We start from the raw sequence: 19983 nt of genomic DNA on the forward strand, positions 1-19983 counted from the left end.
GAGTATCAAGCTGAGATAGTTTCCTTCTGCTGTGAGGTGCTGGAGTAGCTAGGCAAGCTGCCAAGAGAAACACAGTTCCATGGAGAATAATTCCTTGCGTGCCAATTAAATTACAATTTAATGATTGTAAAATACAGAACGTTCCAACACTGAACTCATTCCAACTGGCTAACTGCTCTAGATACATAGTCATTAATGGGGTTTAACCTAATTCTGGCTCTGCAAAACTGCTTTGTAGAAAACAAAGATAAAAGCTAACCAAGAAAAAGGCAGAATAACTGTGAGCAAGAACTGAAACAAAGACTTTATACAGTTGTAATGATTTTAATCTGAGAGACCCTTCATAAGTTCCTGATCAACTTACCATTAGGAAGAAAGAGGATTTCTGTTTTGAAATTGTAATGTATTTTAATCAGTGGAGTGGTTCCCAATAGATTTACAACTTGATTTCCTCTGATTTCATAAGAGTTTCACTAAAATATGATAGTCTCACAAATACACGCTTGAGTTCCTGGTGTTTCAGTTCCATTTAGACTTGACTATTTCTTTTTGACAGCTTTGCATAGTATCTTGGAGATGAATCATTTAACATATGATTTAGCACAGCGACATTTTTTTTGAGCAATTTAAATCCCCAGTGGCACTGAGTCCCTGCTGACTATCTTGGACTTGCAGAGAGACATTCACAGGTATGTTACTTTGAAGGATTGATCCTAATGAAAGTTTGCCTGTGCGAGGACATAGAGTGCTTGGACCTGAATCCAAAGAAAGGTTTGGTTAATTAAGCTATCTGAAACATTGCGTCATAAATCAGCTGAGAACACAGTTCATTCTGATGTTTCCAGCCAAGTAGAGTGTTAAAGTACTTTCTTAAAGTTCCCACATATGATCTTAACTGAAATTAAGAGCAGAAGCTCACAAAGATCAATACTTTAAAAGTTAAGATTTGTCCGTAAGTTTTGATTGAATTTTGTGGGGAAAAAAAAAGCAAGAGTCAATAGACAGGAAAGGCATGAACAGCATTTTTTTTTTTTTATCCTTACTTGAACTTAGATTCCCCATTAAACTCTTTCTGGTTTGGGTCTCAAAAAATTTTAATGATTGAACATCACTTAAGGCAAGTCATATGTAATTTAGTCATGGCAGGAGTTGAAAGATAAGATGTAACAGCAAACTAGACATCTATTTATAAATATTCTTTTTTGTTTTCCCAGAAAGTTATCAACATTGTACTAATTCTGCTCCCACTGAAGTCAATAGCACTTTGAAACTAACTACAACACTAGCAGAATTAGGGAAAGTGCTGAATGTGTTTCAGGAGCCTACTTTATCACTTAAATGAGAGCATAAACATCGGATGAATTCTTTGCCCTTTTTTTCCCTAAAAATTTCAAACTGGCCATCCAGCTCACACAATGAACACGAAACCAACCAATTAGCCAACAAAAAATATTTTCAGCGTATTTAATGATCTGAGCCCATGAGATTTAAAGGATGACTTACAACTCTAGGTTTGCATAAAGCTCTGACATACCTACGGTTAGCAAAGTTGTTGGGTATATGTCGCAAGAGAAGAGTTAGAAATCACTCAGACAGATCTGACCTAGAGTTAGTTTATTGAGTTCTAATCAGTTAATTTAGGTATGTAAAATATTTAATAAGTACAGATGGACTGGCAGTCAATACTCTACTATTTACTACACTTAAAGTTAGTATGGGATACAAAGATTATTGCTTAAGCTTACTATAAGTATCTTAAAAGTTGCACGCATGCAAAAAATGTCACTTACCAACCCATCGATGTCTGGTGTCAGGTAAGGGATCACTCAGCCTCAAGGGGTAACCTTGAGAGGCGTCCCTACTCAAGGGGGGATCACTGCTGCACAGTCAGCTGCTATGGAGGGAGAGCTCAATGGGCCCTGATGGCTGCAGGTATTTATAGTGTAAAGTGGTTGATTTGTAGTCAGATTGTCTGTTGTGTCAATGCAGTTTCAACTGTTTATCAGCCCAGTATCCAGCAAAACCATTTTTTTTTTGGGGGGGGGGGGGGTTGGTGCTGAGTTGTCACTGATCGCCTTACACAATAGGATTAACTTTGCTTCGGCCTACTTGCTGAGCATCTGCCTGGACCAAAGTTCTGTTGGTTCAAACAGGAGGAGTGCATCTGTCACAGTATATTGAAATAATTAATCTAGAACTATAGAGACTCCTTCCTTGGGAGACTTTCCAAGATTGTAGAACAAACTCTCATATGAAATAAAAATGTACCACAACTTTTTTATTTTATGTTCAAAGATAGTTTTGAGCTTGCCTCCAGTAATGTAGACATATGAAACAGAAAACAGATATTATAGACTAACAGTGAAAATCAGTCCCAAAAAAACAGTCCACTGACCACACTGGTTCTTTTCTTCTAGAGGAGATGTGGGAGATAAGGAAGAAATGCTGTGATACAGATATTAGTCATAGAGATAAATACAACACTGGAAAATTTTCAAATTCTTGAAGTGATGTAAAGGACCTGTGTAGAACAGAATGGTCTTCTGGGAAAAGCAAATGAGCTCCAGAAAATTGTTTTGAAATTTTTGTTAGGTTTTGCAGTGAATCACAGTTTAGCTTCCATAGGACATATGGCAACACTGTCCATGAATATCATAATAATGTTATTGAGCCTGTTAAAAAAAAAAAAAAATTGACCTGGTTCTGCCCTGATGCTAGAAGTCTGAGTGGAAACTACTGGAGAATATTCTTGCACAACTAAAATCCATTAACAAAACATACTGCTATGGGAGTCATGGTCTTGTGCAGAGCAATTCCCTGTGTAGCAATTAAAGTATGATGATCATCAAACCACTTTCTGTGTCAAGCAAAAGGTCAAATAGCACTAGTAACTGATGAGCCAGAATACAGCTTTTAACCAACAAAAAAGTATTGATGGTAATAGTGATCTGTGGAGAAGTCTCTTCCCTCCTCCTCCTTGTTAACAGAAAAGTTACTTTAGGAACATGCCATCCTCCAGCACCAGTGTGCTTAGTTGGAAGATTTTTATTAATACAAAACCTTTCAAAAATGTCTTTCCAATTAAGTTAGATATGAAGAAATACTAGTGAAGATAGAAGAACAGGAAAATTTCAACAAAAGGAAAAGTATCTATGTAGATAAAATTACCTGAAAATTTATCACACTGCTGAGATTCTCAAAACTCTGCTTGTTGTGGTTTTGCCTATCTGCACAAAAGACAGCCAAATATTATAATCATCCATTTCTCTGTGTGTGTTTGTACCCTTTTCAGACTGTAGCCTGTACACAAACCTCCATCATCTGCTTCCCAAAGGAGTATACTTTCTCCCACTTTTCAGTGTGATGCTTTCTTCTTGTTGAAACCATTCCTCTTAGTATGAACAGCTAAATATTATTTGGAGCAGACATTCTGCCTAACCTTCTGTAATCTAAGGGGAGGGCCTTAATCAATAAAAAATGTCATTGGCTTATTCATCTTCAGTGTTTCTTCTGAACAGTGTTTGTACGTGGCAAGTTACTATACAGCCTCGTCATGATATATCACTCTGTGTAGTTGAAATTAATAAGGACTGCACACTGCTTAAGAATCAACAGCCCTAGAAACATCATGGTGTCTATATCCTTTGTATTTCAGTACAATTGTTCATTGAATCTGACATCTTTAATGGGAAAGTGGTCATTTTAGTGAGACTTTCACCAGAAACTAGGCCTGTTGCATGGATCTCAAGCCTTTTCTCACATAACTTAGTGGGCTGTCACAGAACCCAGAAAAGTCAAAGCTTGTGTGTTAACAGTAACTTGGTTCCCCTTTGGTGTAGGACAGAAGATTATTTTTTTTTACATTTTTTACATTTGGAAGTGCCTATTCTTAGCTGTGTATTTTGAAACTGTACTTACCCTATCAGTGGAGAAAACAATTAAAAATTGATTAAGAAATTAATTTCCTATGATTGCTACTGTCTTAATACATAAAGTATTAAAATATTTCCAACATATGTTATTTAAAATACAGCTGAAAGAATAATAATACTCTGCCTCATTGATTTTTTTAAAAACAGCAACATAGTAATCATATTAAGAAAAGGCGTGTTAAAAATAAATGGCCTGAAATTTGGCAAAATGTCATTGGCTGCTAATGAGGTGGACAGGCTGTTCTATCTGCAAATCAATGCCAAAAGAGGATGACTTTGCTTCTAGCTAATTGTCCAACTAATGATCTGCTTAAGACAGCAAAGTACATTGTACAGAAGTTATCATTTGCTCTTGAAGACTGAATCTTTTGTTATACAATCACTTTTTCTCAGTCATCAGAAGACTTTCAAAATTCCAGAAAATATTTCATTTCTGCTAACACAGAATGGACAATCTTTCTGGCTAGCACTCTGCAATTAAAGGACATTAAAATGTTTTCCAGTTATTACAAATTACTTTGAACATCAAGTAAGTCCATGTAGAATTTTTAAATTTTTTTTAAAGGAAGAATGAATGCGAAGGATGAAGACTTTAAGTTTTTGAAAGCAAATATTTTTTTATGCAATAATCTCATAATTGTGACAATCTGATCTTGTTCAGTATGAAACTTAGGACAAGAATGCATTCATAAAATGGAAAACTACAGCTCAGAAATGAAGAAACATTCTCTGGTCATAAATATATCACCTTAAAACAAATGGTGACAAAGTGGAAAAAAATCAAAAAATATTTCTTTCATTGGTATATAATAGCTCTTAGATACCTGACACTACCTTGGTTTAAGGAAACAAAATTACTTTCATCAAATTCAGCCACAGTTTTTGACAAAAAAATCAACTTTTCAAGATATTTTCAATCTTGAATCTAGACCGAAGGCTGAATATGGATTGGTTTTAAGTATTATAATCTGAGAGTTTTATTAAAATGTCAGTGCATGCTTGGAGAATTTTATATTAGTGGTATAATACTGACTTTAAACCTGGTTTTCTTAAATGTCTTAAAATGTCTGGAACATATTATGTCCAATACTACCTCAAATGCAGTATTGGAATATTTTCTTTGTTTAAACAGTGGTAGACGGTTTTCTAAATATTGATTTTGCCAAAGCAAAGCTTCAGATGAAGATTATTTTCTTTTATATTGTACATGTGTGTTTACTTTTTAAAAACTAGAGATATTAAAGCTAATCATAAATACTGCAGTTCATTATAATTGAATTCAGCATTTGAAGGCAAATCTATACTTCATAGAAAAATGAATTATGTGCTAAGCACTTATCTAAACTGTGATTCAGAAAGAACACATTGCAAATTCTCTTCTTGCTGTTTTCCCTTTTTCCAGCAGAAAAAAAATGTTCACTTACTTCTCAGAGACATACTACTGGCCTTAAATTTGAGAGAGGCGAAAATGGCATTGCTGTCAAAACAGAAGACTTCTGGGAATGCACAGAAAAATTCTCAAGTATCAAAGTAAAACCTGTGGAGGTAAAAGGTATGAAAAAGCATATCTAGGATTTGGTGGCAGGTGCCTGAGGTTTCAGGATTGTAACTTTGAGTGAAAGCACAAAATTTAAATCTAAGTTCCATATTAAGCACCTAATACGTGTGGATATAACTACTGTTTAAATTATCCTGGACTGTACAAGACAACATTGGCTTTAATTCGTTTTTTGCACGTGTGCCGAAATGACTGAAATACAGGCTACCGGAGACCAATTCAAATGCATTATACATCCAAATAAGCAAAACTATTGATGTTGCTACTGCCTGGCAAAAGGAATCTTTATTTGCTCCAGAAAAGGATTCTCTTACCTTACAGATTAAAAAAGAAGAGAAAAGGAAAAAGCAACCCTTTATTTCCACAACAGTACTTTGAATGATATCTTCATTAATTCAATTAAAGTAAACTAGTTTCATGGTATTCTGGGTTAAGGTCACAAAGAACTCACATGACATTAAACGTTGTCTTAACAATCGTATCACATCAAACACACTAGGGAAAATCATCCAAATAATTATGATTCTGAAGCCACTTCAAATTTTCTCAGGATTACAGAAATTCAGAGGAAGATCCTCAAACAGGTTTTACAGAAATTCAGATGAAGTTCCTCTAACCAGTTTAACAGAAAATCAGAGGTTTGGATGTACAGTATAAGCCTGATTCTAATGCCAGTTGCCCAAATCTTCCTCTAATTTAACACCATGAAGTGCAATTCTTATTTACCTCAGTCTGAGCAAGATCAGAATCAAATTCTATACCGAGTTCAGGAAATCCCTGGTTGCCTCAAGTAAAGGAAAGTTCAGACGGAAATGGGGAGAAAAATGTGCAGACACAGGAAACACTTTCATGTGTTCTTGCATTTGCTGATCCAGTGCTTACCAAACACTCTGCTCCCTCCATCTTTTCCTACTCTAGCTTTCCCAAGCTGAAAGAAGAAAATTAGCTGACTAAAAGAGCGGCAAAGAAAGAAGGAGAGAGAAGGAAGGAGACATGTTAGAAACCAGCTTCTTCAGCAGCCTGCAGATAGAAAAATCTGTCTTTCCTCTACTGGAACCTTCCTAGATCACTACCATAAACTAATTAATCTCACATCGGTAAGCAAGAAGTGACTTGGAGCTTGGTAATAATAGTTTAGTTGCTGATTGCACTGATCACAGATTTCTCCCACTTGAAGGGCTCTCTCCCATCTCCTCAATCTCACCAAAAGGAAATTCTGATTTATTAGTAGAGATTGATGGGAGTAGGGCATTACTCATTGCAGGGGTTTTATTTTCCTAGATGAGAAACTCAAGAGGGACTCATCAGTAAATATCTGAAGACAGGAGCAAAACCTAGTGCAAGTCCTGGTGGAGGAAGCATTTATATCTAACCTACTGGGAAGTCAAAGGAAACAAAAAAGGGATAATGGGAGATGCTGGAAGAAGGAAGATGATGAGAGAGCTGTGGAAAGAGAAAATTAACAAGTCAGGAGAAAGTAGTTCAATGAGAAAGAGAAGCAGCCTTTGAAGCTCATGAAGAGGACAGAAGTCTGTTGGGGACAGCCTAGGAACAGGAAGGGAGAAAAGCACAGGGTCCACCTCCTTTAATCTGGTCTCACAAAAAAGCAAGTATGATTAGTACAAGCTTACTAATGGAAAGCAGGGACCCTTTTCTTTAGGTCTTTACTTATAAAATAAATCCGACTAGCAGGATGGAAGAGCACTTCTATTTTACAGGGGTGAGATGGATCTTACCAAGATGGTAGCATCATTAACCTAGCACCTATGGGAGTTTTTGCTGCCAGGATCAGCCAAAAGGTGGACGAGATAGAGGAAGAAAGGGATGGCTCAGAGTTATGTCAGTAGGGGGAGAGGGAAGCCTGAGAAGTCCTGAAAACACAAATTCTTCAAAACAGATTCTTTTGCCTGCTGTGAATGCTTCACGTTCTTTAAAAACTAAGCTTATCATTCAGTGTACCAACTAAATGTTAGTGCTGCACAGCACTGTGAGAGTGCATCAGATGATTAAGAAAGGTGTACCTGACAGCTGTTGAGAAGTGTTCATTAAAAGCAGGCAGAAGAGCACAACTCAAAGGTATTCTACCGGGATCAATACTGTGTTTGAAGTACATTCAACATTTCACTGAATTAACTGAACAATTATTACATATAAACTGTGCAGGTAAAACAAAGGGTGGTAGCATCGTAAATAGTAGTAGTGACGGTGCAAAAGACAGGGCAATATACCTATTGTGATAAACAGGAATTAATCACACTGAATGCATTGTTTTCAGCCACAGACAAAACTACACATATGTGATATGAGATACTGAATATGTATTGAAAAAAACGTCAAAACCATATGCTTTTAAAACATTTTTAAATGCTTTTGAAAGAAGAAATATAACTGGGATTACTGAGTAACAACAGGGAAGTGATTTTCACTTCTTATGGCATGATGAGACAAATACAAGCATAATGAGTAGCAATGGGGGTTCATGCTACACAAAAACATTACTGAGAAATCACAAAGGGTGCAGAAAAGTATTCAAAGGCTGGAGAAAATGCCTTCCTGTGCAAGATATAAAGAATTCAATCACTACAGTTTATGCCAAAGAAAGTTAATGACAGTGGCTTCACACTGTCCTAGAGAGAAAATTTCTGTTATTAAGGCACTGGGTGAGCTACAAGTGAAAAGAAAGGCAAAAACCGATGTCTGGAAGCTAAACCAGACAAATCCAATATGAAAATGCACACAGTTTTACTACTGATTAATGACTGGAAAAACAATTATCAGAAGAAGTGATAGATTTTCTTTCTCTCTTGATTTCTTCCCTTTAAGACTGCATTTCTAGAAGTTAAACTGTAGCCAAACCAGTTAATGGCCACAGGAAAGGGGTAGGCGGAGATCAGCTGCGTAACTGTTTACTGATTCTTCTAGACTTAGTCATTCTAAGTCTTTGAATGCATCTCAAATTTAAGGGCACTTACTATTCCTTGCTTCACTGGGTTTTGGGGGAGGGTGATGGAAGGGGAGGTTAATTTGTCCCAACAATGGTCACGAAACCTTTCTCAGTGAACTTCTGCTGCCCATTTGTATTTCAAATGGCAGCAAGCTGTAATGCTCTTGTGCTTGACAAGAAGATGATAAGATCGGCTTTGAAAATAATGACAGTTTGGGGAAAGTTATTCTACTTAGGTAGGTAACCACTGCTTTAGATGCAGAGGCCACCACAGGACTTGACAGTGGAGGGAGAAGCCCATTTCTTACTGACCTGTACTTTACATCGCTGCAACAGAAGCAAAAGCTGTCCCTACATATCTTTCTTCTAGAGTTAGCCCAGACTGGAACGTCCTTTACTTTGTACAAAGGTATGGAACACATAAATTATAGAAAGTATGTATTCTTTTGAGTAATGTGCCTATCTGATGTGACCCATCTCCAGGTTCTTGTCCCTCAGGAAATCTAGCACACAGGCAGCTAAAGGGTAATTAAGGACAACAGTTGCTTTAATCATGAATGCCTTTATCCATCTTAGAAAAGCAGCTCTATATGCTGTTTGTTAAGAAGTGTCTCTCAGTGTCAATCGTCTGCATATATTTGCTGTTACAACCTCTAATCACATAGCTGTAGCTTTTTCATACAGAAGGCAGATAATGAAATTTTGTCTCTTTTGTTCTATGTAGGGTTTATCAAAGTAATAATTGTCATCCAGCTTGGGCTTATTTGGGATATAAGATGTTCTGGGCCTGTTTCTCAGGATAAGCTTCCTCTGAGAAGAAGAGATATGTGAATGGTGGTTTTGCCACCATTTTTCTTCATATTATCTGTAAATATAGCTGCAGCCATTTATACTGTCAGAAAGAGCAGAATACGTAAAGGTTTCAAAAATGTCTGGTTTACTAGTCATGCTACTGATTGTGCACTGTAGAACTGTGTGGATGGACACTTTCAAAAGAAGAAAGAAGAAACTCTCATTGCAGAATTAGTGATAGAAGGCACCTGCCCCTATAATGGACTTCATGGGTTGGAAATGTTGATTTTTAACAACGTACTTAACCCGAAATGGTAAAAATGAAGCATTTTAACAGCTGCTGCATATTTTACAACTGATTTAACTGACTATGCCATTTGAGACATGAATGACATTTCAGCTGACAAAGTTCACGATAAATTCAGCTGCTGGCAGTGCAATTATCCCTAGTCATTTATTCATCTGTATGTTTCCAAGCAGCAAGATTTCTGTGTTTTTGCAGATGTGATAGTCAACTATGTCTCTTTCTTACAGGATGATACCTATGTTTCTTTTTGTCTGTTAATTTGTTTTATTTCCAACAAAATAATGATTGAACTTGGTATAGTAGGAAGAGTACATTCTTCCTAGAATAAGAAATACAGTACTGAAGAGTGGAAACTGGAGCAACTACCTTTTACAAATAATGCAGTAATATCCAAAGAGTAAAGGAGAAAGTTGAGTATTATCTGTCAGAGTTTCTCAGCAAAACAACCCATGAAATCTCTTGCATAATCTGTGAAAAATAGGTCAATTTGAATTTCAGTGAATAGGTTTAAATATGAATTTGCATTTTTGGATGAAAATAAAGCATAAGCTTGTAAATGCTTGTCTGCATGGAATAGTTACTGAAGCATAATTACACTGCAGTGATTTCTTCACACTAACTCTGTGCCTGGAAAACCTCACTCTGTGCTGAGGGATCCTATGCTGAGTCCCCCTCTAGATAAAGTTACCTCGTTTCTGTAAGTGTAGAGAAGCCTCGGGAGATTAACCTTACTAGGCTAAAGTTAACCTTTGTGAATCTAATCTACAGGTGCTTGTGTGCTGTAATTTAGTAGCTGCCCAGGAAGAAAGTGCTGCTATAAATTATTTCCCTCATTTACTGTGAATTAACTGGTCTGTGAAGACACACCGTAAGTCACCTGGGTACCTTTGAAATGTATACTCACATTTTTACCTTCTCAGAACAACCACTTTCTTGTCATACTCAGACATAACAATCAAAGTCTTGACCTTGACCAGGATCTAGGAAGCAGCAGTTACTCAAAATCAATCTTTAGAAATACTCAAAGGCAGAAAATCAGGTTTTGGAGCAGTTTACTTTCTAAGAAACCCCTGTAGGTTCCTGGTTGATTTCTAGTGTTAGCTACAGAGACAGTAATCATAAAACACCACCTAATAGTTCATGGCACTTATTTATAACACTAGACAACACTGCATTTTGTGACGCATTTTGATTGGTCAACTAAATTTAATGTGAATTAAGACAGGAGGGGTCCTGGGTTTAAAAACATGTTGTTTCTGTTCTGATGCGTATCAGCAAAGAGCACTTTCTGGGAGTAGGAAAACAGACATATAATGGACACCTGAAGCAGCTGAAGTTGATTTCCTTGGATCTTGTCCTTTCCTAGGACATCCTTGAACTAGAAAAAATAAAGTAACAATATTGTTTTCTATTTTTGATTTATGCCTTTCCCTGATATAGGTAAATAGCAGTACTGCCAGCTGAAGATGTGATCTTGAATTTTTATTCTCTGAAAGTGTACAGAATGTTTAGCAAATTCTATCAGAACTTTTCAAACATTTTGTGCAATGAGTTTTGCATCTTAGCTGTCGTGGTTTAACTCCAACCGCTAACTAAGCACCACACAGCTGCTCGCTCACTCCTCCCTGGTGGGATGGGGGAGAGAATCAGAAAAGTAGAAGTGAGAAAAGTTGTGGGTTAAGGTAAAGGCAGTTTAATAGGTAAAGCAAAAGCCACACATGCAAGCAAAGCAAAACAAGGAATTCATTCACTACTTCCCATCGGCAGGCAGGTGTTCAGCCATCTCCAGGAAAGCAGGGCTCCATCACGCATAACAGTTACTTAGGAAGACAAAACACCATCACTCCGAACGTCCCCCCGTTCCTTCTTCTTCCCCCAGCTTTATGTGCTGAGCATGATGTCATATGGTATGGAATATCGCTTTGGTCAGTTGGGGTCAGCTGTCCCAGCTGTGTCCCCTCCCAACTTCTTGTGCACCCCCAGCCTGCTCGCTGGTGGGGTGGTGTGAGAAGCAGAAAAGGCCTTGACTCTGTATAAACACTGCTCAACAATAACTAAAACATGCCTGTATTATCAACACTGTTTCCTGCACCAATCCAAAACATAGCCCCATACTAGCTACTATGAAGAAAATCAACTCTATCCCAGCCAAAACCAGCACATAGCCTAGAGATCTATACATCTTATTTGAATTAGTACTTATTTTTATTAGCAAGAAACTATATTTGTAATCAGATGGGTTAGCAAAATCAATAAGCTGCAGCATTTCATTTTTAACACTATTTTAACATCGCTTTCCAGACTAAAGGAACAGTGAATGTAATTCTAATTCATTATATATAAGGCCTCTGGTCTAAATACAGAATTTTCTTTGAGAAGAGCAGAGATACTTTGTTTGAATTATAATAGCTGTTATTCAGGCTAATGTGTACATCACAGATTTGTAATGTGATAATTCTAAGTGTACTAGCCTTATAAAAAATTTACATGAAATCTGATGCTTTATAAAGGTACGGAGGAGAGAGAAAGAAGAAGAAAATAAGATGACCCACCCATCATGGTTATTATGTGGCAGTTGATTTAATTCTGTCAAACTTATAGTTCCAGGTCTGATATTTAGAAACCTTCATAAGCCTAGAGACATACTTATTGACTTCTGAATTAACATGTGTAAGATAAAAGCAAATGCAATTCTTAAACCATTACCATAGCAACATTATTAATGTTGTTAGTTAAGACTGCAGCAATGTTTCTATTTTTTACAAAAAAAACCAGTGCTTCTTCCTTTTTAGTAGTTCATATAAAATGGAAACTGTACAGAAATATTTACTTCATGTCTGCCTCACAATGAGAGATTATCATCTCAGATAATGTTGCATCTCCACTGAAATGGTATAAAATCTTTGGTGACTGATGCATTGTATTAAAATTTAACACCCTAAAATAACAGATCTAAATATTTTATTTACAGCTGATCCACAAGCAATACTGAAAATTCCAATAAATCTTCTCATTTGGAGTGTAAAGCCAATATACTTTCTACCCATTCCAGCAGCTGCTACATAAGGATACCTTTATGTACGTATGCACACTGAATTTGCTAGGCAAAATTTTCAGTATTATTTGCCACAAATTACTTCAGCTGATTATTTAGATACCTCAATATTTGCTGCCTTCACAGCAATAGGACTCACAGGACAGCATTTCTAATTGCTGTTTGCAGTTACTCAAAGGTAACCAATGTAATCCTGTTTCTGTATATGCTGTATGTAGCAATGCGTGACAGTTACATTTTCTCTTTGTTCTAGATTATCAGAACTTTTTTTGCAATTTGGCTAGATGTCTCCTACTATTGCTACCTCTTTCTTTTCCTGTGAGTTTAAACCCTAAAATATAAATGTATATTTTTTAATCATGAAAAGAGCAAGAGGTGAAAAGTATTGCTCAGGAGATTGTTGAGTGAAAACAAGACTTATATGGTCTACTGAATCCTTCATCCTTTCAATATTATGTCAACATTTTAATGGGTGAAAAAATAATTTATATTAGAATAATATCCTAAAGGGTAGTTAAACAGCTACATGGGAGTAGAAATGCACATAAAAATCACAGTGAACGAGAATCACAGTTCTCTCTGATGCTCTCATTTGCACAGCACTTGGATAACTTTCCTGTGCATTTCTGGGTACCTGCGATGGAAACTGCAGAGGGAGAAGTAAGTTCCCATAAAGCTGCTGTGTCAGCCAGAATGATTGGCACATTATGCGCTCTGCCTTTCTCCTTGCATGTACCTGCTTCATCCTGGAAGGCATTCTAGGCTGCAAGAGGATGGGAAACAAGGTATTACTTGTAATCAGCCAAGAATCCTCGGCAAAAAAAGAACATTGAGTTTTTTGCCTTCAGCCAGCTTTAAACATTTTTTTTTTCCCCTTTTACTGCTGTGTGTCTTCAGGAAGGGACAAGCATTTGTCCAGGCCTTACATAAAATACATATAAAGTACTTTCTGTTCCCAAAAGTAATAAATGCCCATTCTGAACCAATTTATTGTAGTCAGCCTGAAATGAATAGCTTTCTCTTACTGCCAAAATCTTCATTTCTGAAATCAACTACATATTCTCACTAAGAGATCTTTTTACTGTAGTGAGGTGTTTATCTGCATGCTCTCATTGGAAATGACATTACTTCTAAATGTGTCCAAATGTTCAGAATTTGGAAAAACATCCAGAAGTGACATTTTACTTGTTGCTTTTATATAACCAGATGTCATACTGATAAAAGGGTGCTAATCCAGAATAATTGGGTTTCTGTGAATGCAAGGCACCAGCAAGGATGAATTGTAGCAGGAAGGGTGAAACTCATCATGAGATAGCAAGGGACTGTCTAATTGAAATTTGCAAAGTGAAGAATGAATCATGTTCTATGTCCTGGAATGCTGTGAAGCTTTCAAAGGAAAAAAAACCCTACTTCTTTCAGAATATTATCCAGGCTGCTTATGTGATCTAGCAGGCCATCTCTGAGTCAGTTAGCATTCAGTATACGCTAACCTTCTGAAAAGGAAATTTGTCTTTTAAACTCTCAATGACTGCATGTGGAAGAGGTGGGAAAAAAGTATCTGGTTGTTACATGAAATGGAGGTTTTGGTTCTTTAATAATAATGAAAAGACAACTTCCCTCACTAATTATTTTTCCAGTGATGTTCCTCAGCTGATATATCACAGAAAGCAATGCAGTATTTTTAGCCTTATACATTTGATTTAGACATGCTCCTCATTACAAATAAGCCACAAAAATTGTGTGACACTGACTCAGTTCACAGTCCTATAATTTACCTGAAGTACTAAATTATTAATAATTGCTCCTCAGTTGTAATTAGGAACTTAAGAGAGCTGTTGGATTAACATTTCTAGTCTGATGGCCTATTTTTTCCTTTCCTTTCAGAAATGCAAGTGTCTCTGTAGGTAGGTAATGAAGCATACAATGACTTGGCATCCTTATAGGGATACTGAAGCAATGTTCCTGGGACTTCTGTTACCCTAGTATTTTTTAAAGTTTTCTTAACCCAGAAAGCCTTCTTGCAACAGGATTAACCTCTTTACAGATGAATGACTGTCCTGAGTCAGAACAAATGTCCCTCTGCTAAACGTCTCATCCCCAATGGTGGTCAAGAACAGATGCTGAGGGATGAATACTAGAACAGGGCAATTGGGCAGCAATGCTTTCCCAGAACACTCCCCCAGCCTCCAATATTTTACAGTTCAAGGACTTATTCTGCCAGAAGTTATATTCTTGTATTTAATAGTCCTTGGGGATTCCACTGATTTGTCTAATGGCTTTTTGAACTCATGTAAGCTTTTAACAATCGCAGCATGTCATGTCATGGAGCTCCATAGCTTGACTAGCTACCATGGACAGATGCACTTCCTTTAGTTTCTTTTGCATAAGCCTATTGATAGTTTCATCTGGCCCCTTGCTTTTGTACTGGAAGAAATAGTGAACTGCATCTTTTCCAAGAAGTTTATGTTTTCACAGATTGTTACCATGTTTGCTCCACTGTTTCTTTTCTAAGCAGAGAGTTCTAGTTTTCCCACATGTTCCTTGTAAAAAATTGTTCTATATCTTTGATTATCTTTGTTACCCCTCTCCAAAGATTTTCTAGCTTTACCACAGTCTTTTTGAGAAGGGAGGGGTGTGGGAGAGGCAGATGTTCAGAGCTATGCACATCATTCAAGATACAGGAGTACCTCAGATTTATACAGTAGGATAAAACATTTTTGTTAAAAGCCTAAGATTTTACTTCAGAGTACTAGTAGCCAGCTTACAGCCCAGGAGGTTTTAAATTTCCAGCTCATTCCCTTGCCAGCAATAAAATCTAAATTCTGTTTGCTTACTCCAGTAGAGCGCTATGGCAATCAAGTCCTCCCACATGCTTCTGGAGTCATGTGTGAAGAGTATACAATCAATACTGCTTGGTGTCTATAGTAATATCTCCCTGAGGTTTGTGCTACCCACTGCTCAGTCAAGAAGAAGGAATAATTGTTCCAGATGTTCACAAGTCAATGTTATCAGTGGTGTAACTGCACTGAAACCAACAGTGACCTGATAAGTTGCATTTAAAGGAAATGCTGGCTTCTCATGGGGAAAATAAAGCTTCTGCTCAGAATCTAAAGGCTTTCAGATTATTTCAGCTTTATTTCATTTTGTAAAGTGTACATGGCCCCTGATTATCAGCAGCATTTTCTGCTTAATTTAACTTGTTTTTATCACACAGTCCTATCAGTTTAAAAATTCCAAGTTCCTAACTGGCATGCTCCTAACAATGAACTGTTTGCTTATATTTATTTTTTTGGGGGGGGAAAGATGATGATAAATTATGTTTTCTGGGAGGTGTTAACATTTCTGCCTCAAATCTTAAGCGGCCAGAAGCCGGAGCTTACACACTGACTCACTGTCATTCCTAATGATATTCCATGCCTACAAACTATTATCTTCCTCAGATCAGCCAGCAGTCACACATGAGCTCGATGAGAGCTGCCAGGCTTAACAAAATAACCTTTCCTTTCTCTCCAAAATATGTTCAAAACCAAGCTGGACAAGACTGTAGCCCAAAACTACTTCTAGTTTCAAGCACAGAAATGAGGTACAGCTCTTCTAGTATCCTATTGAACTGGCAGCTTTCAGTTGTTTCCTCTGGTGGCCGATAGTGTCCACAGTCTGTCCTATTTGGATGAGGACAGGTCTTGGTGGTTTGGGGGGATTCTTTTGTTTGTTTTTTAATGTGAATGCAACAAAGTTCAGAATGGCTTTCAAAATGAAATTCTGCTGTTCCATATTCATTATCTCACAATGCTTTCCAGCTTAATTTCCTCAGTTGCAATGTAAAGATAATTTCCCCTGACTGGAAGCCCTGTAAACACATGCAAGGATATGTGGGTCACTGCATAGCCATGTACTTGGAAACGCATTCACGGTAGCACTGAGCAGGACACTTGACAACCCTTTTAACTGCCTTCATACCTTTAAGGAACTCAGTATTTATGATTATTACCCCTGTATTAAAATTAAATATAATTCATAATATTTGAATATTAATGTTATTTATAATACAGTGACACACTGAAGGAAAACATTTGAATAAAAATACCTCTAAAAATAGCTCTGGAGTCCTCAGCACAGGAAAGACATGGACCTGTTGGAGAAGGTCCAGAGGAGGGCCACAAAAATTATCAGAGGGATGGAACACCTCTCCTATGAGGACAGGCTGAAAGAGCTGGGGTTGTTCAGCCTGGAGAAGACAAGGCTGCAGGGAGACCTTATTGCAGCCTTTCAATACTAAAAGGGGGCCTACAAGAAAGATGAGGATAGTCTTTTTAGCAAGGCCTGCTGTGACAGGACAAGGGGTAATGGTTTTAAACTAAAGGAGGGTAGATTTAGACTGAACACAAGGGAAAAATTTTTCACGCTGAGGGTGGTGAAACACTGGAACGAGTTGCCCAGAGAGGTGGTAGATGCTCCATCCTTGGAAACATTGAAGGACGGGCTGGATGGGGCTCTGAGCAACCTGGTCTAGTTGAAGATGTCCCTGCCCATTGCAGGGGGCTTGGACTAGATGACCTTTAAAGGTCCCTTCCATCCCAAAGCATTCTGTGATTCTGTGCTTCTCTTCTCTTACTTTGAATTATCATTTAAAAACACCACTGTAAAGAACCATAAAGCTAAACAGTGGTGCCTTACTGCATAATTTATGTCTTTCAGCCAAAGATTTGGGTTGTGGACAGAAACAATTAAAACTCTACAGAAGAAAAGATTTTTTAAGAAATACTGTAACTCTGGGCGATAAGTTTCCATTAGGGTCAGTACATGAAAGAATCCTCTTTTCACCTTGCAGACTGTTATAAGTCATTGTTACTCAAACCCTGAGGCAAACTCTGCTGTATAATTGAAAAAGAGAAGCCACTGGCCAAAAGCATTTCCATGGGGAGAACTGTTGTATGTTTTTCATCCAAAATATTTTTTTTCAAACAAAGGATAATTCCATTCAATAAATTTAAGTAGTGGTAGGAAAATCCTATTTTACATGACTTTTAATGCAACATAGATCTTATGATTTTGTTAAAATGGAAAATCTAGAAAGTTATGTTATTACAATTTTTGTCTAAAAATGGGATTTGATCAATGTTACCCAATGTATAACTACCAGCAAAAGCTCAGCTAAATTACCATGCAATTTAACAACTTTAGTTCATGCAAATAAAAACCTCAGATTTTGTTACTCAAATTCAAAAGTGAAATTGTAGCTTACAGCTCTGGATGTTTCTCACCAGAATGCACAAAATAATTGGAAAAATGATGTTCTTTAAACCCTATGAACAGCGTACTCAGTGCATAAGCAACTCTGACACCACCACCTGGAAAAATACTCTGTTCAAAATGCCACTCTTCTCACATCCCAAAGTTTTGTTTCAGGGTAATTATTGACATCAACATTTTAGCTGACAGTCTCTGTTAGGAGCATCGTAACAGCAAACATTTCTATGCAGTGTCACTTTCCCATATGTTAATGTCCAATCATGCCCTGATGTTATTGGGTAGGAAGTCTGTAAATCCTGAAGGGTACTTCACCAACATCCTTCCTGCCCCAGAAAGCATTACCCTATTTTGCATAGGAGTACCAACACTTAATCCAGTAATAACAATTTCAGTGACAATCTCTATTCCAGGTTTCTTCTTCTATAGCTTTGCCTTACCAAGCGCAAAACCATATCTGAGTTCTGTTTCACAAGTACTCACAAGAGCAATAGATTCTTGGGGCAGGATAATCACTGCTGTGTTGTATTGGTTTTGGCTGGGACAGAGTTAATTTTATTCAGAGTACCTGGTATGCTGTTGTGTTTCCAATTTGTGATCAAAACAGTGTCGATAACACACTGATGTTTTAGCTGTCGCTGAGCAGTGCCTGCACAGCATCAAGGAGCTGTTTCTCATGCTGCCCCACCACACGAGTAGTCTGGAGTGCGCAAGCTGGGAGGGGCCACAGCCAGGACAGCTGACCCCAACTGACCGAAATGATATCCCATACTGTATAACGTCATGCTCAGTAATAAAATCTGGGGGAAATAAGGAGGAAGGGGAGACAGAGTTACGCTTGCGCACTCAGCTTTTGCTTTACCTATTAAACTGCCTTTATCTCAACCCACAGGTTTTCTCACTTTTACCTTTCTCATTCTCTCCCCCATTGCACTGCGGGCAGAGTAAGCAAGAGGCTGTGTGGGGCTGAGCTGCCCACTGGGGTTAACACGCAACACCTATTGTGCAAAACTATCATCTCTTTTCCTCAAGAATATAAACCTCTTAACAGTTTGTTTTCCTGACTTTGTGTGGAGTTGCAGTGACTTTCAAAGTCACCAATGAAGTCCTACACAGTCTACTCAGATTAAGCACTTTTCCAGTAATCATCTCCCTATTCAGAACTAGATGAAAGACGATGACTTTTGTAGTATTCTCCCCCTGGGTCCCTACAGCTCTCTTTGGAGCATAAGACCCAAAGATTGTTACTGCTGTAAACTTTTGGAATTGTAGACAGGTAGTTAAATGTGAGACTTACCTTTAAAATCACTATTAGGGAAAAGAGATTGCTGAAGAAAAAGCAGCTCAAGTGTTTTAGATTATCTTTGTAGTCTTCAAATGACAGCAGAATACAGCATCTGCTTTTTCCTAAATGTGAACTTAAAAACTGAGAAATTCTTTCAGTTCTTTTAGATAGTATCTATGCAGTAAACTCAAGTTTATCTAAGATGCACCAGGAAAAAAAAGTTAAAGACAGAAAGGTACCTGGGGTAGAAGAATGGTAGAACTATAAAATCACCCTAGAATAAAGTGAACTAATAGACCATAAGCCATAAACTCACCTCATGTAGTCCAGAAGAGCCATGATGGGAGAGAAGAGTGGCTGGCTGAATGTTTCAGAGACATGCTGAGCATTTACACCTCTGTCCTGTTTTCAGCTGGGACAGAGTTAATTTTCTTCTTATTAGATGGTATAGTGCTGTGTTTTGGATTCAGGATGAGAATAATGTTGATAACACACTGATTTTTTAGTTGTTGCTAAGCAGTGCTTATACTAAGACAAGGACTTTTCAGCTTTTCATGCTCTACCAACTGAGAAGGCTGGAGATGCACAAGAAGCTGGGAGGGGGCAAAGCCACGACAGCTGACCCAAACTGGCCAAAGGGATATTCCATACCATGTGATGTCACGCTCAGTATATAAACTATGAGAAAGCTGGCTGGCAGGCTGCTGCTCGGGGATGGGCTGGGCATTGGTCAGTGGGTGGTGAGCAATTGCATTGTGCATCACTTGCTTTTTATATTCTTTTATCATTATTATTATTATTATTAAACTATTTTATTTCAATTATTAAACTGTTCTTATCTCAACCCAGGAGGTTTTTTT

This window comes from Nipponia nippon, unplaced genomic scaffold (genome assembly GCF_047370975.1).
Source record: "Nipponia nippon isolate SJK-2023a ecotype South Korea unplaced genomic scaffold, ASM4737097v1 scaffold_6, whole genome shotgun sequence".
Lineage (NCBI taxonomy): Eukaryota > Metazoa > Chordata > Aves > Pelecaniformes > Threskiornithidae > Nipponia > Nipponia nippon.